Genomic DNA, 14,541 nt, shown 5'->3' with positions numbered 1-14,541 from the left:
CATTTCATAGAATCATAGAATGATAGAGTTGGAAGGGACCACCAGGGTCATCTACTCCAACCCCCTGCACAATGCAAGAAATTCACAACTACCTCCCCCCACACACCCCAGTGACCCCTACTCCATGCCCAGAAGATGGCCAAGGTGCCCTCCCTCTCATGATCTGCCTAAGGTCATAGAATCAGCATTGCTGACAGATGGCCATCTACCCTCTGCTTAAAAGCCTCCAGGGAAGGAGAGCTCACCACCTCCTGAGGAAGCCTGGTCCACTGAGGAACTGCTCTGTTAGAAAATTCTTCCTAATGTCTAGACAGAAACTCTTTTGATTTAATTTCAACCTGTTGGTTCTGGTCCGACCTTCTGGGGCAACAGAAAACAACTCAGCGCCATCCTCTATATGACAGCCCTTCAAGTACTTGAAGATGGTTATCATTTCTGAAGCAGTGCAGCATCCCTGTAATTTGGGGGAGCGAGGCTCTGGCCGAAAGGTTACTGCCAAAAGCTGATGCTTGGATAACAGGGATTCAGTGGAGGTATGGGAATTTGCCAATGGGGACAAAGGATCCACTTGGTCGACTGTCGAAAAGATACTGTGCAAGGAACCACAGAGGACCAAGCGCTTTGGTTTGCTTACTAGCAAACTAAGAGAAAAGATCACCACTTCCAAGCTGGTTTTTTAGGGATGGCCCAAGCAAAGGTACAACGTGGGGGGCACTTTTTCCTGTTCCCATCCCTTTGAAATAAACCAGAGGTCCCATTTGTCCCAAAGGGGCTGAGGCATGAATGCGCCCGGTGCATTGAACATATGAACACATGAAGCTGCCTTATACTGAGTCAGACACTTGGTCCATCAAAGTCAGGATTGTCTGCTCAGACCGGCAGCGGCTCTCCAGGGTCTCAGGCAGAGGTCTTTCACATCACCTAGTTGCCTAGTCCCTTTAACTGGAGATGCCGCCGGGGATTGAACCTGGGACCTTCTGCATACCAAGCAAAGGCTCTACCACTGAGCTACAGCCCTTCCCCAAGCATCCACACCCCTCCCTGCCTGTCCCCTTTTCTAAAACAGGTTCCCGAACTTTTTGAGCCTGTGGACACTTTCGGAATTCTGACACACCATAGTGGGCCCAGCCACAGGAGGGCTGCCACCGCAAACCTTCAGTGACACAGTCAAGATCCAGTGTGGTGTAGGGGAGCCAGCGTGGTGTAGTGGTTAAGAACAGTGGTTTGGAGCAACAGACTAATCTGGAGAACCAGGTTGGTTTCCCTACTTCTGCTGGGTGACCTTGGTCTAGTCACAGCTCTCTTAGAGCTCTCTCAGCCTCACCTACCTCACAGGGTGTCTGTTGTGGGGAGGGGAAGGGATTGTAAGCCAGTTTGATTCTTCTTTAAGTGGTAGAGAAAAAACCAACTCCTCCTTCTTCATCCTTGTGCTGTGGGGGCAGCTGCCACCAAAGCAATATTTAAAATATCTGCAGTCACTCAGATCTCCAGTGGCCAATCAGAAGGCCCACCTGGCCCCACCTGCTTTCTACAAACACTTGCCAGGTGCCAGGAAAGGTGTCAGAGGGCACTGGGATGCCCACAGGCACCGCAATGGGGACCCCTGTTCTAAACGAAGCAGTTGCAGATCATGATGTTTTATGCACTGAACTCCGACACGGACCATCATTGTAAGCACCTTAATGCAAGCCTTCAATCCTCAGCTGTATATAATGATTTTTAAAATGTTTACCTTTCTTATTTTTAAAGGTGAAAAGATTTTTAAAAAACAAACAAAACCAAACCAGTTTGAAGTGTTTTCCCAGAGTCTGCAATTTCCAGAAATGACAGGGGGGGGGGGAAACCCTAGTGTATAATGTGTATATACTTTTGTATGATGGAACGGTTTTAATGTGACCATTTTTTTCCTTTTGCATAATAATGATTATTTATGCTATTATTTTTAATGACTGAAAATAGTTGGTGGGTGGGAGGGAGACTCTGTCCAGCCAAACGAAATATATGTAAATTACTGTATGAGGGGAAGGTTATGACATTAAAAAAATTAAATGGAAAAGCTTGGTATGGCCTCAATTCTCTAAGCTATTTTAAAAAGGAATTAGAAATATTGCTGGTCTTGTTTGGTGAGGATTCTCTCTCTCTCTCTCACACACACACACACACACACATTAATACCCAATGGAGAAACATGGCCTTCTAACACAGCTGTGGTTCCTCTGGCCCGGCCCTGCTCCTTGGTAGAGATTTTAGTCAGCTCGAGGACTAAACAACAACAGGCAGGGTTGTCTTGTGTGAAGCTGCTGTCCCAGTAGGGGGAAGGCAGTCAGATGGAATGGATTCAGCATAGGGTTGCCAGACCCTCCCTGGCCACCGGCAGGGGTGGGGATGTAGGGTTGACAGATCCAGGCTAAGAAACTCCTGGGGATTTGGGGACAGAGCCTGGGGAGGACAGGGACCTCAGTGGGGTACCATGCCATAGGCCATTTATGCAGGGGTATTTAGTTCACTGGACAAGAGGCCACAGTTAGAACAGAATATGGAGAAACAGAATGGTTTCCAATTGGCAAAGGAATCAGACAAGGATGTATTTTATCTCCCTATCTCTTCAATCTATATAATTAGGAAAGCTGGATTAGATTTAGATGAAGGTGGAGTGAAAATTGGAGGAAGGAACATTAATAATTTGAGATATGCCGATGACACTACATTATTGGCAGAAAATAGTGAAGATTTGAAACGACTACTGCTGAAAGGTAAAAGAGAAAGTGCCAAAGCAGGACTACAGCTGAACATCAAGAAAACAAAAGTAATGACTACAGGAGAATTACACAACTTTAAGGTTGACAATGAGAAAATTGAAATTGTTGAAGACTTTCTATTCCTTGGCTCCACCATCAACCAAAAGGGAGACTGCAGCCAAGAAATCAGAAGGAGACTGAGACTAGGAAGGGCCGCCATGAAGGAGCTAGAAAAGATTCTGAAGTGTAAGGATGTGTCACAGGCCACCAAGACTAGATTAATTCATGCCATCGTATTTCCTATTACTATGTATGGGTGTGAAAGCTGGTCAGTGAAGAAAGCTGATAGGAAGAAAATATTCCTTTGAAATGTGGTGTTAGAGGAGAGTGTTATGGATACTGTGGACTGCCAAAAAAACAAATCAGTGGGTTATAGATCAAATCAAGCCTGAACTGACCCTAGAAGCTAAAATGACTAAACTGAGGCTATCGTATTTTGGTCACATCATGAGATGACAAGAGTCACTGGAAAAGACAGTCATGCTAGGAAACGCTGAGGGCAGCAGGAAAAGAGGAAGACCCAACAAAAGATAGACTGACTCAATAAAGGAAACCACAGCCCTCAATTTGCAAGATCTGAGCAAGGCTGTCAAAGATAGGACATTCTGGAGGACTTTCATTCATAGGGTCGCCATGAGTCGGAAGCGACTTGACGGCACTTAACACACACACACTTTTAGTTCGCAGTCCCTGCTGGACTGCTTCAAGGCTTCCTTTGCATTATTCATGATTTACTGACCTTCAGAAGTGACTTCGCTGTGGCCTCATTCATCCTCCTAGGATCCTGTTTTAGAACGAATTTAAATACTGCTTTGAGGCAAGAGCAATGCAAATCCCCCCCCCCATTTCCATGCATAGCTCTTAACTTCGGGTTTCTCTTCCCGTGCCCATTTTGGCTTCTCCCTCCCACATGTCTGTCCCTCCCATCCAACCCCTTCCCTCAAATCAAAGCACAAAAGAGGGAGTTAAACCTTCGTGAAATGTACAGGAAAACACTGAAGAAGGCTGCAAAGGTTGGAAGGCAGCTCCTGGCAGGGAGCTGTTGAAGAAAGGTGGGGAGGAATACCCAGCAAAAGCACACGCCCCCTCCAAGTAAAGTGCAACAAGGCTGCATTTTCAGGGGTGGGGGGACTCAGATGTTCCGTGATTCACTGGGGTTGCTTAATTAATCGCAAGGAACTCTTGGAATTGGGGGGTGGGAACCCTCATGCATATGATGTAGAGAATCGGACCAGAAAACTGCAGCAAACCAAACGTAAATTTCCCCTGCATAAATGACCATAGAGTCCACCCTCCAAACCATCCATTTTCTCCAGGGGAATTGATCTCTGTCATCTAATTCCGGGGGATCCCCAAATCCCACCTGGACGCTGTTGGCATCCCTAATTGCCTCCACGAAGGCCAGTTTCCGAGTGGGAGGGAAGTCCCTTTTTATGCAGCCTTTCCTCTCTGCCCGGCAGCAAGATCACTGGGTGGCTGTCTCCCTCCCGCGCCCAAGGCAGCTCTTGCATCTGCCTGAATCAAACAGGGAGCACCACCCCAACAGCCTTACTTTCTGTTGTCCTTCACAACCTTGTTTGACTGGGTTGCTTTCTACCAAATTCCAGAGCCAGTCAGCTTACAATAAAAACCCTCCCAAATTCCCCCTTTCTACCCCTTTCATTTTTAAACTCAAACTATGTGGGGGGCGGAAGGCTGAAAAAGCACCCTTCACTGCCCAGAGCTGAGCCCTAGGGCTACTGGGACAAAGATTCAGATGACTGCCCAAGATGGAGGCAATTTCTAGGTATTAGAAGTGTGTTCTTTGTGGGAGCCAGTGTGGTGTAGTGGTTAAAGTGTCGGACTAGGATCTGGGAAACCCAGGTCCAAATCCTCACTCTGCCACAGAAACTCACTGGGTGACCTTGGGCCAGTCACACACTCTCAGCCTCAACCCTGGCAGGTATTTGGGTGGGAGATCTCCAAGGAATACCAGGAGCGGATGCAGAGGCAGGCAATGCCCAACCACCTCTGAAGTCTCTTGCCTTGAAAACTCATTTTCTGGGAGTTTCTAGCCCTTGCAGCAACTGCTACTCAGCACTTTCAAAGTCAGACATAATGACTTTATGAGGCAACCAAGCTTCCCCCCAGCCCCAGGCAAACTTGCAGGCAGCCCTGCCACCTTGCAAAACAACTGCCCTGCAAACTAGGCCCTGAGCTGGCATTAAAACCCCACGCGTCTCTAAGCAGCCAGCAGCTCCTTTGCAGGATGCGTACAGGCCTCTGCGAGAACACCACTGACCAGTAAGCCCCATTGCTCCAGCCCAAAGCCCATCAAGCTGGGTTTCAGGGAAGCTTTTGACAGGGCCCCCTATGATGTTCTGATGGATGAACTACACCAAATTAGACTTGGTCGAAGCCTATTATAGAATCAGAATTCGTGAAGGGGATGAGCCCTTAACAGCCTTTTCCAGTTGCTTTGGCATGTTTGAATTTTTGGTGATGCCTTTTGGATTGAAGGGGGGCTCCGGGGGTCTTCATGCAACTCATTAACGAGATACTGCATGACTTGTTGTATAAAGGAGTGGTGGTTTATTTAGATGACATTCTTATTTACTTGAAAACCATGGATGAACACGTCGCCCTGATTAGGGAAGTGTTACAACGTCTGAGAAACAATCAACTCTATGCTAAGGTGTCCAAGTGTGAATTTCACCAAAATAGTTGACTTTTCTGGGCTATATAATTTCACACCAAGGACTTACAATGGACCCAGAAAAGGTGCAAGCTGTAACCAATTGGGAACCACCCTCAACCCGTAAACAGGTTCAAAGATTTCTCGGTTCGCAAACTTCTACAGGGGGTTCCTCCCCAACTTTGCTCAGATTTCATTGCCCATCACAGACCTTCTTAAGACTAAAGGGAAAGGAAGCGTAGCCACCCTGCCTTCGACTAAAGTAAATTGGACTCCCCAGTGCCAAACCGCTTTTGACAATCTCAAACGACCGTTCACCTCCGAACAGGTATTGAAGCATCCTGATTTGGAACAAATGTTTATAGTCCAGGTAGATGCTTCAGACATTGCAATGGGGGGTGCGTTGCTACAGCAAGGGAGGGACGGTCAACTACATCTGTGCGCTTACTTCTCCAAGAAGTTCACGCAATCTCAGCTCAATTGGCCGATCTGGGAAAAGGAGGCAGCCGCGGTCAAGCATGCCCTCACGGTATGGAGACGATTTTTAGAGGGTTCTAAAGTCCCTTTTGAAGTGTGGAGCGATCACAGGAACCTGGAAGCGTTAACAGGGGCTCACAAACTATCCGCGAAACAAGTACGATGGGCGGCCTTCTTTGCCCAATTCTGCTTTGTGTTGAAATACGTGCCAGGGAAGCAAAACTTGCTGGCTGATGCTTTGTCTAGACTGCCCCAATACCCTAGCAAGATTGAGCGCCCCACAGAGTCTCTCTTCACTCCTGCTCAGAGGGGTTTACTGCCCACCTTGGCAGTGCAAACCCGGTCACAGACCCGACTCCCAACGCTGCCTTCACAGGGGGCGGGGAGAAGCCCAAAACCCGACCACGTAGGTCGGACCGCCCACCCCTCTCCCCACACCTCCTTCACCGGCTCTGGCTCCACCCCTTATGCAACCTCGAGCGGCCAGTCCCGAGGAGCAGAGGCTCGTCCGTCCTGGCAATCCGGCCACCCAAACCCCCCCAACGGCACCAACACCTTCTCCTGCAGCGAAACCTGCTAGCGTGGTGCCCACAACGCCGGATATGGAGGGGCTAACCGATTCCTTTAGGGAATCTCTCCGTTGCAGTTGCCGAGCCGAACACTCTGCCAAAACCCTCCCACCTTCTCTGATTGAACGCGGGGGTTATTGGTATAAGGACTCTAGATTGTATGTGCCTAAGGTACTGCGGAGGGAGGTTCTGCAGCTGGTTCATGGGCCAAAACCGCAGGACACTTTGGATTTCTTAGGACTTTACATCTATTAAGAAGACAATTTTGGTGGGTGGGCATGCGATCTGACGTGGATTTGTTCATCCGCAGTTGCCCAGTGTGTGCTGCTGCAAAGAGACCCCAGGGCAAACCACCCGGACTGTTACAACCTTTGGAAACCCCCACTAGACGCTGAGAAGTGATTGCAATGGATTTTATGACTGATCTTCCCCTCAGCGAGGGAAAAACCGTACTTTGGGTAATCACGGACCTGTTCTCAAAACAGGTGCATCTTGTGCCTTGCGCAGGTATCCCTTCCGCCCCCAAACTGGCCCGCCTCTTCGTGTCACATGTCTTCCGATTGCACGGATTTCCGCGCAAGGTGGTCAGCGACCGCGGAAGTACATATGTGGCTAGGTTCTGGAAAGCCTTCCTCAAATTGGTTGGGGTAGAACAAGGACTATCAACCGCCTTCCATCCCCAAACAGACGGCCAAACAGAACGAGTGAATGCTGTACTGGAATGCTACTTACGCTGTTATGTTAATTACCACCAAGATGATTGGGTAGAACTGTTGCCCTTTGCTGAGTATGCTTACAATAACGCTGTGCACCAGTCCACCAGTTTTAGCCCTTTTCAAGCTGTGTATGGACAAGACTTCGGCCCCATCGGCCATGTTGATATGTCAGGGGAGGAGGGAGGTGGAGATGTTGCTGCCTGGGTGCACACGATTCAAACAACCTGGCCATGGTTAATAAAAAATCTGGAACGAGCCAAACGCAAATATAAGGCTCAAGCTAACAAACACCGATCGCCGGGTAAGGAGTACGGGGTGGGGGACACAGTTTATTTGTCCACCAAGAACCTCCGGTCAACCCGCCCATGTGGCAAACTCAGTGCCAAGTTTGTGGGTCCGTTCCCAATTTCCCGCATCATCAACCCGGTCACTGTAGAACTCTCGCTCCCGAAGTCACTAAGATGGATCCATCCCATGTTTCATGTCAGTCTATTGAAACCACATGTTCCCTCCCTGGAGTGGCATCCCGAACCACCGCCTGAGGTGCCTGTACTGGTGTGTGGGGGGGAGCATTTTGAAGTTGCTAAAATCTTAGATTCGTGTATCCATCCTGGCTCCCTCCAGTATCTGGTTCGTTGGAAACACTTCAGTTCTGCTCAAGATGAGTGGGTGCGCTCGCACAATGTTTCTGCCCCTCGCCTCGTCCGTGTATTCCATGATGCCTACCCGCACAATCCAGCGCCCGGAAACTGACAGGGGGGGTCTTTGGAGGGGCAGAATGTCAGGCCCTGCCTGTACAGTGTGCAGTGAAAACCAGGCATGGTCTGACAGAGGTTGTTGTGCTTTCTCCAGGTGCTGGCCAAGGTCAGCGCCAACAACTGCCAACTATGTATTTTGACTATGGACTCTGTGGGAATCTTACCCCAATGGGGGGAGGGTTGCCATGGCATCCTGAATTGTTCTATGCTTTCGATATATGCCCTACTCCGTGCTTTTAGTTCTCATTAGTGCCAACTTGACTCTTAGCTGCTGTAAACCTGTAGATCTTCCATTAAATCAACTCTCTTTTGGACTATTTGTCTGCGGATGTTGTTTATGGGATTGTCTTGGGACAAGTGCTCACACAATGCCAATGGCAACGTTCTACCTTCAGGTCTCGAACAGCGGGGAGAAATGTGGGTTAAAGACACTAAATTGTACGTGCCTAAAGCTTTGCGGGCGGAAGTGTTGGGACTTGCTCATGGAGCGAAAACCGCTGGACATCTTGGTTTCGTTAAAACGTTACATTTGCTGTGTCATCAGTTCTGGTGGGCGGGTATGCGTTCAGACCTGGACTCCTTCATCTGCGGCTGTCCAGTATGCGCCACCGCAAAACGCCCCACCAGCAAGCCAACCTGTCTACTAAAACCTTTAGAGGTGCCTCAGGGACCATGGGAAGTCATTGCCATGGATTTCATGACTGATTTGCCTTTGAGTCGGGGGAAAACAGTTTTGTGGGTGGTTACTGATCTTTTTTCCAAACAGGTACATCTAATCCCTTGCGCTGGCATGCCCTCTGCTCAAAGACTGGCTCATTTGTTTGTGACACGTTTTCAAATATCATTCGCTCCCGCGCAAGATAATTTCTGGTCGCGGATTGGTGTTCGTGGCCAAATTTTGGAAAGCATTCCTCAAATTGGTTGGAGTGGAACAAGGGCTGTCAAGTGCGTTCCATTCCCAAACGGATGGACAAACCGAGTTAATGCTGTCCTAGAATGTTACCTCCATTGTTATGTGAATTACCACGAGGGTGATTGGGTGGACCTGTTATCTTTTGCAGAGTATGCGTATAATAATTCTGTTCATCAATCTACTGGTTTCAGCCCCTTTCACATTGTCCATGGCAAGGAGTTTGGACCTGTCGGTCAGGTGGATGTGTCAGGGGAGGAGGGGGGCGCTGAGATATCGGACTGGATTCAGACCATACAGTCTACATGGCCTTGGTTGACTAAAAACTTAGAACGGGCCAAAAGAAAATACAAAGCCCAGGTGGACAAGCATCGGGCTCCTGGTTGGACCTTCAGGGTGGGTGATCTGGTGTACCTTTCTACCAAGAATCTGCGATCCCTGCGGCCCTCTAGAAAGTTAAGTGAAAAGTACATTGGGCCTTTTCCTATTGCTCGGATCATTAACGAAGTAACTGTGGAATTGCAGCTTCCTAAAGCGTTAAAGAGAATCCATCCAGTGTTTCATGTTAAATTTACTGAAACAGTATGTGCCTCAGTGGCATCCAACAGATCCCCAGAGGTCCCCGAAATGGTGTGTGGGGGGAGGAACACTGTGAGGTGCCCAAAATAGAGGGGGGCTAGAGTACCTGGTCTGTTGGAAGCATTTTAGCCCCTCCCACGACGAATGGGTTAAGCATCGTCATGTCTCCACCCCTCGCCTACTGCATCAGTTCCATGCCTCGTACCCGGATAAGCCCGCACCGTTGGACGAGAGGGGGGGCCTGGGGGGGGGCAGAATGTGAGCTCCAGGCCTGAGAGTGCAGCTGGCCTCCAAGGTTGTGTAACTCAGGTTATGTCTGCTCGCTCTGTTTGTGTGATAACTGTAATCTACCATGAGAACCAGGCTTGGCCTGGTGTGAGAGATCCCCCTCTCTGAGTTTGCTTCTCCAAATCAGTTGCTCAGACGTTGATACAGAAACAATAGATTTATTGAAGCCTTCAGGAGATGAGGCAGGCACAGGTAGAAAGTTGCAAGTGAGGGGCTATACGGGTTTACAGAATATATTGACTCCAGGGCACTGGGGCACTGGGGTTCACACTTATTGTTATGGGAAGTTACAAGCTTGGCATAATACAAAACATCAGACGGATCCCAGGAAGTCTGGTGCGGCTATCACACTTCCAAGGCCGCACCGGCCTGAGGGAGTACTGGCAGGAAAACAGCGGGGGGGAAGATACATGGGCCATCAGGCCTGGCGCCTGAGACCAGAAGGTGTGAACTGCTTTTACGAGTTCACTGATAATACCGCAGGTGATGGAAAGCAGAGACACAAAGACAGAGACCCTCACATTCTGCCCCCCTTAAGGCCCCCCTTTAATTGTGCTAGAAGGTCAGGAATAAGAGGGAGGGGGTAAGCATTAGACTGGGTGACTGCGTTCAGTCTGCGAAAGTCAATACACAGTCTTAAATCTCCCGTCTTTTTCTTTACAAAGAAAGCTGGGGCTGAATAAGGAGCCTTGGAGGGGCGTATGAAACCCCTCGCCAGATTGACATCCAGATAGTCCCGCAATACAGTCTTTTCACTGGGGCTCATGGGGTAAACCTTTCCCTTAGACAGTTTGCCTTCCCCTACGATCTCGATGGCACAGTCCGTTTCTCTGTGGGGAGGCAGTTCGTCGCACTCTCTAACATCGAAAACATCAGTAAACTGCGAGTACTCAGAGGGTAACTGTGGAGAGACTGGGGCGGGGGACCCTACCAGTGCGGCGGCTGGAGTTCTGAGTACCCGTTCCTTGTCATGTAACCCACAGGGGTTTTCGGGGAAAGAAAGCACCCGTTTAACCCAATCAATGGAGGGATTGTGTCCCCTTAACCAGTTCATCCCTAACACCACAGGGGTTACAATAGGGGCGATGGTGAAATACAACCGTTCCCAATGTTCCCCCACGGACATAATCACGGCTGCAGTTCTGTGGGTCACAGGGCCCCGTTTAAAGTCACTCCCGTCCATTTGGGAAAAACGGAGGGGTCCCGGAAGCCGCTTGCGCCGGACCCCCAACTTCTTGGCAGTTTCCTCATTTATCATGGTGCGGGCACACCCCGAGTCGACCAACGCGGGGACCTCTAACGGGGGACCCCCTTTGGGTAGGGACAGATGAACACGCACAAATACATTGTCCTCTTGGGCGCTTACCATCGGTGGAGCTCCTTGCACAACGATAGGGACGGTCTGCTGCGGAGCCCCCTCTACAGCAGACCGACGGCGTTTTTTGCCGGCTGTTCCCACTCTTCCTCCTCGCTGGAAGAGGGGGACGGGGTGGTGACCTCCGGGGAGCCGTCCGAATCAAAGACGGTATTTGTAATCCGGGACCCCGATGGGACCGTAGAGTCGGATGCCCCATCCTGGGGGCGCGCGTGGAGAGCGGAGGGTGCGCCGGAGCGCCGGCTCAGTGGTCCACTTCTACGGCGAGGCTGGCTGTCGGCGGCCGGTTTCGTCGGCTCGGCCTGGGTTTGGCGGGGAGGGGTCGGACGGCCTGAGCGAGAGGGGCATTGCGATGCAAAGTGACCCTTTCCCCCGCAGATCAGGCAGACGCCGGCCTCGAACCGCTTGCGGCGTTCCGCGGCCGAGAGACCCCCGCCACCCCCTTGCCGGAGTTCCCGGCCACGGTCACCTCGGGGCCTGGGGTCTCGCCCAAGCCGTTGCTTGGACAAGTTCAGGAGTTGCTTGCGATTCTCGATGTCAGCAGCATGGCGAACCCAACCTTCCACATCCGGGGGGTTCCCTTGCATGAAGGCCCAATGTTGGAGGTCTGGGTTGAGACCCTCCCTGAAACATTGTACCAAGGTAGCTTCACTCCAGTCCAGAATTCGGCTAGCCAGTGACTGGAACTCACTTGCATACTGCGCCACCGACTTAGTCCCTTGGCGCAGTTGCATCAGGGAGGCTTTAGCCCGCTCACCCAGAGTCGGGTCCTCAAAACGGTTTCGGAGTGCTACCATGAACTCGTCCAGGGTTCGCAGTACCGGCGAGCGGAGTTCATACTGCAACACCATCCAGGCAGCCGCCTCCCCTTGCAGTAAGGAAGCCACGTACTGCACCCGGGACTCCTCAGAAACAAAGGTTCGGCCTTGTTCCCGCATAAAAATGTCCACTTGGACCATAAAAAAGGTCAATTGGTCTCCCGACCCGTCATACGTGACTTTCAGGTCCCGACGGGCCGGGGGGGCAGGGGTTGCGGGCGGAACTACCGGCGCCCCGTCTGGGGGAGCACCGGCTGGAGGTTGCAACTTCAGCGCATCTAGGGCCGTGGCCATCTCACCCATTACGCGTTGCATGGTCTCCATCTGCTCCTGCATAGCCCGGCGGTCTTCCTGCCACTGCTTTCGTTCTTCCTCCATGAGGGCCTCTTTGCGGGCCGGGTCCCCTTCGAGTCCCGTGCTGGGGAAGGCCAGCCGGCGATCCTTCGCCGCAGTCCGCGAGAGCGACCAGCCCTTGGGAGAGTCCAGCCAATAAGTAAGCCCCCGGGGACGTTCGTCCCGATCTTGGTCGGGGGCGCGACCCTTCGGTTTCTTTGGCTTGGCTCCCTCCTCCTTCGGGTCCGGCTTCTCCGGCTCGTCCGGAGCCTTGGGGGCATCGGGGATAGGGGTGGTGTCCTCGTCGGCTGACATTCTGTCCAAAGCGGTACAGCTGCAGTCCGAGAGGCAAAGTCTTGCAACTTAATGTGAGAGATCCCCCTCTCTGAGTTTGCTTCTCCAAATCAGTTGCTCAGACGTTGATACAGAAACAATAGATTTATTGAAGCCTTCAGGAGATGAGGCAGGCACAGGTAGAAAGTTGCAAGTGAGGGGCTATACGGGTTTACAGAATATATTGACTCCAGGGCACTGGGGCACTGGGGTTCACACTTATTGTTATGGGAAGTTACAAGCTTGGCATAATACAAAACATCAGACGGATCCCAGGAAGTCTGGTGCGGCTATCACACTTCCAAGGCCGCACCGGCCTGAGGGAGTACTGGCAGGAAAACAGCGGGGGGGAAGATACATGGGCCATCAGGCCTGGCGCCTGAGACCAGAAGGTGTGAACTGCTTTTACGAGTTCACTGATAATACCGCAGGTGATGGAAAGCAGAGACACAAAGACAGAGACCCTCACACCTGGGATCCAACTGTGCCTTTGGTTTTCTGTATATGTTTCCAACCTGCTCTCCCCCCCCCCATTAGAGTCCTCGTACCTTTCCCTGTAAGTTTCTGCTACTCAACTCCTGCTTCCTGAATAAACCAGCTTCTTAGACTACTCTGTCTGGACGTTTCGTGATTAGGACTTAACAGGTAAACTCGGCAGAAACTCAGGCAGAAAGGTACCGGTTGGATATTAGGAAAAACATTTTTACAGTAAGAGTAGTTCAGCAGTGGAATCGGCTACCTAGGGAAGTGGTGAGCTCCTCTCTGGCAGTCTTCAAGCAGAGGCTAGATAAACACTTCTCAGAGATGCTCTAGTCTAGGCTGATCCTGTATTGAGCAGGGGGCTGGACTAGATGACCTGCATGGCTCTTCCAACTCTATGATTCTGAGGAAAGTGGATAGCGGGAGCTTCTTCTCCCTTATCCATAATTCTAGAACTCAGGGGGGCACCCTGTGAAGTTGATGGGCAACAGGTGCACAGGGCAGTCCAAAGGAAATACGTCACTCAGTGAATAAACTGGAATTCGCTGCCCATAGAGGGAGGTATGGCCGTGAGCACAGATGGCTTTCAAAAGCGGCTAGATGGGTTCATGGAGTCCAGGTCCATAAATGGTGACATGCTATGGTGAGTAAAGGAAGGAAACTTCTGAAGCCCAGCACTAGGAGGCAAAATCTGGGGAGGGCCTTGGCCTCTATGCTCTGTTGCTAGACCTCCAGAGGAACTGGTCAGCCACTGTGAGTCAGGATGGTGGACTGGATGGATCCTTACTGGTCTGATCCAGCAGGGCTTTTGTCAGGTATTGTTTCTTGCACCCATTAATTAAAATTAGATCATAAATATGAATCAGAAGTAATTTTGGAGGCCATGACTCTTGCCAACTTTCTTTTACCACCTCAGAACAAAGGAACATTTCCACGTTTCAGAACTGGGTGTCCAAGTTCACAAGACAAACGGACACCTTAGCCACTTTCAAAACGCTCCCCCCATCACCCAAACATTTTTGTCTCACAAGAGCCTGCAAAACAGAAGTTACAAAAGAAACTGAAAGCAACTTGAAACTCCAGACTCTTTGGAAAGGAAGCAGATATGGGACGCCCGGAAGGTGTGTCACCCGTTCTGGTTCATTTAAGGCAGTGCGGCAGAGCAAGTTTGCTTGAACACCGTGTTGGTTGTCCACACAACAGTTCATGACCTACCAGAGAGATTTCAAATGTGTCTCTCACTTTGATTTCAAACTATCAAGTTTTAAACATTAAAAAGCAATGGCATGACATCAGTTCTCACTCCACAATTCTGCCCTGTACATACATCCACTGAGGACAGCCAGGAACTGCTTGGAAGTGCAACAAATCAGGACTGAGCTGATTTCACATTCAAGGTTTTATTTGTAATACAAACAAACGTGTCTGTGACC

Source organism: Euleptes europaea, chromosome 20 (assembly GCF_029931775.1).
Source record: "Euleptes europaea isolate rEulEur1 chromosome 20, rEulEur1.hap1, whole genome shotgun sequence".
Taxonomy (NCBI): domain Eukaryota; kingdom Metazoa; phylum Chordata; class Lepidosauria; order Squamata; family Sphaerodactylidae; genus Euleptes; species Euleptes europaea.
The sequence above is the reverse complement of the archived record's forward strand: the minus strand, read 5'-3'. Positions refer to the sequence as shown.